At 45.7% G+C, this 3,381-nt stretch overlaps 1 pseudogene; it reads right to left on the bottom strand.

Annotated features, from left to right (window-relative positions):
* Positions 1-264: 264 nt before the first annotated feature.
* LOC128596268 (glutamine synthetase-like) lies at positions 265-1,345 on the bottom strand (annotated as a pseudogene).
* Between the last annotated feature and the right edge of the window lie 2,036 nt (positions 1,346-3,381).

Genomic DNA, 3,381 nt, shown 5'->3' with positions numbered 1-3,381 from the left:
TACAAGCTGCTGACCTCTGTAGGGGAGGAGCCTGCTGGCCAGCACGGCCGAGCAGGGAAGAATCTCTACAACAGAGTCTGTGATTTTAAATTACCCCTCATATATAGCAAACCGCCAGTTCGCTGGGCATCTCCAGCTGTCTGTCCACTCCAATAATCCACACACAGGGAAAGTCCAGACCGCCTTTCCTCTCACCTGGTGGCTTGGGAGAGGTGGGCTACACGTCTGTCTTGTCTGCCATCATGCTCCGCCTCCCTAGTCCACTTAGTTTTTGTACCAGAAGGACCCATTGCCAGTTTCATTGAGAAGACCTGTACGAATGATGGCTTCTTATCACCGAGAAGCAGTCGCAGTTGGCAGAAGGACTGCCTTCAGTCCTGTCTTCAAAGTAGCCCTTCTTCTCCTGCCTGACAGTCCAGGGAATGAGGATGGTGGCACTATGGTTGGCTGCACCAGAGGAAGAGTCATTGATGTTGGAGATTTCATGGAATCCAGTCAGTTGCTGGGCATTGTCCAGGCTCCCCTTGGGAGCATAGGCGCCAATGTGGTACTGGTGCTGCTTGCTTAATTTCTTTATGGCCTCCTCAGTGTATCTCTGATCATTCGCCTCCCACATCGCCTTGGGGCTGAAGTTGGTACGGCAGTCTGAGCCATTCCAGTTCCCAGGAATGGGCGTGGGATCAAAGGTTGCTATCACTCCAAAGTCTTCACATATGCTATGCAAAATGAAACGACCCACCCAGAGATGATCTCCCATGCTGATTCCTTCACAGGGTCCAATTTGGAATTCCCACTGGGCAGGCGTGACCTCGGCATTAGTCCCAGCAATATTGACTCCAGCATACAAGCAGGTTTGGTAGTGAGCCTCTACAGTATCCCTGTGATGGGCTCTGTCTGCTCTCACACCACAGGGAAGCCGTTGGAGTGCCAACCGAAGGGGTATCAATCTGTCCCCACCAGAGTGTATTCCTGCTCAATTCCAAACCAGGGGTGCTGGGTGCACACCATGTCCATTATCCACTTATGGGTGTGACTCAAATTGGTCTTTGCAGGCTTTTGCTTGTGCTTGAAGGCTTCATAGAACACCAGTTTGTTGGGGGTACCTGCTGGAATATAGCAGCAGGCATGAGATTCATGTCACTGTTGGAGTAAAGTACTAAGAGCCATCAAAATTCTACTCAGATAACTCTTCTACACACTTGGGCATGCGGTCCAGGGTGCGGGTCTTGCCATGTACACCTTCTTCGGTACCATTGATCCCGATATACATGGCTTGAACTTTCTCACCCTGAGGCAGGAACATATACACTTGCTTGATACCTTTGTTTAAGTGGAAACTTGCTGAGGTGGCCGTGGTGGAAGATGTTCTGGGGGGCAAACAGGCGGAGGAGGGGTGGGGGTCAGGCAGGCAGCAAGGTAGAGATGAGGAGAGGAGGCCAATGTGCTCAAATGCCCTATTCCTCTCCTATCCACGGCTGTCTTGACATACAATTTTGAATGCTTAATCAAACTGAGTAACATAGCCATCACCTTTCACTTAATTATTTTCTTGTGGTTAGACCATTAAAAATTTATCTTAGTTATTTAAATATACCCTTGCATTGTGAACATTTGGGGAGATACCACCAAATGCCCTCCCTCTGTTAATGAATCCACAAAATGGGTTCACTGTTGCTCTCCCAAAGGAAGCTAATTCTGAGACAAGGAGAATTGTCAAGGAAGAAAGGATTTATTTCAGAGGACTAGTCAACTGGGAGGGGGAGGCACAGGCTACCTCAAGTCTACCTCTCAGATTAGCAGGGTTAAGGGGTTTTTATGGAGGTGAAAATGAATAATACATAGAGGGAGTGTACTCCTTGTATGTTTGGGGTGGAGTGCAGGGCACGCTAGGGCATTAGGGATTTATGCTATTTCATACATCCCATGAACAGAAAATGGTGGGCAAATCCCTCCCCAGGGTGGGAATTTTAGTATTATAATGAGCTAGGGATTAATTCTTTCAGCCTTGTGTGCAGGCTCAGTGGCTCTTGGTCACAATCTGTAGTGGCATATTGCTTATCTTGACTTTCTCTGGACATTCTGGTAGAGTAAGGCATTCTGTAGTTATCTCAGGGTGGCAAGGAAGCTCTGGTGTTTCCTGGGAAAAACTCAAAGAAATTGTAGCAGTGTACAGAAAATTACAAGTTCTATTCAGTGGTTTGTACTGATGCCTCTGTCTCTTTGATTTTTCTAAGACTGCCATTGCTAGGTCACTGGAGCTAAGGTAACACTCACTGTTTCATCCCTGTCCAGCCAAGGCCTCTTAGCTACCTGCTTCAGTTCTGATGTGAACACTAGACACTCTTTTGGAATATGAGGGAGTTAAGATACTAGAGAATTGTATTATTTTGTTAGAAAACTGGTCAAACCTCCTTTCACCGATCACCTTTCTTCTCTTTCTCTTCTCTCTCCCTAATGGCCTCTCCTCCTTGTTAGACTATATTTATGTTTTATCATTCGTATGAGCGTGTTTATAAATTGGTTTCATATTACTATTGAGTACATAGGGGTACTTTTTCCCCATTCTTGAGATACTTTACTAAGAAGAATGTATCCCAACTCCATCTAGGTAAAGGTAAACATAAAAAGATGCAACGTCTCCATCTTTTTTAATGGCTAAATAGTATTTGATGGTATACATCTACCATCAAATAGTATTTGATGGTATACAACTCAGATGAATTTGTTAATTCATCATGAGTTGATGGCTGTTTGGCTTGCTTTCATGATTATGGTGATTATGAATTGGGCTGCAATAAACATTCTGGTGCAAATGTCATTGTGGTAAAAAGATTTTTGTTCTTCGGGTTGGATACCTAGTAATGGGATTGTGGGATCAATGGAAAGTCAACTTTTAGTTCCTTGAGGATTCTCCATACTTCTTTCCATAAAAGTTGTATTAGTTTGCAGTCCACCAGCAGTGTAAAAGTGTTGCCTTCTCTCCACATCCATGCCAGCATCTGCAGTTTTGGAACTTTGTGATGTAGGCAAATCTTGTTAGAGTTAGGTAATATCTCAAAGTGGTTTTGTTTTGCATTTTTCCAATGATTAAAGACTGCTGAGGAGGGAGAATTGCTTGAGCTCAGGAATTCGAGACTCGCCTGAGCAACAGTGAGACCCCGACTCATGAAAAAAATGGAAAAACCCAGCTGGGCGCAGCGGTGAGCGCCTGTAATCCCAGTGGCTTCCGGAGGCTGAGGCAGCCAGGTGCCCGCAGCCCGAGTCTGAGGTGGCAGTGAGCTACCACGCCTACTGCACTCTGCTCAGGGGCATAGGGTGGGACCCTGTCTCAACAACAACAACAAAAAGACAAAAAGCATTTTTTCTTGGGTTTGTAGGCCA

Source organism: Nycticebus coucang, chromosome 10, assembly GCF_027406575.1.
Source record: "Nycticebus coucang isolate mNycCou1 chromosome 10, mNycCou1.pri, whole genome shotgun sequence".
NCBI classification, from domain to species: Eukaryota; Metazoa; Chordata; class Mammalia; order Primates; family Lorisidae; genus Nycticebus; species Nycticebus coucang.
Note: the sequence above shows the minus strand (reverse complement) of the source record. Positions and strands in the feature narration are given on the sequence as shown.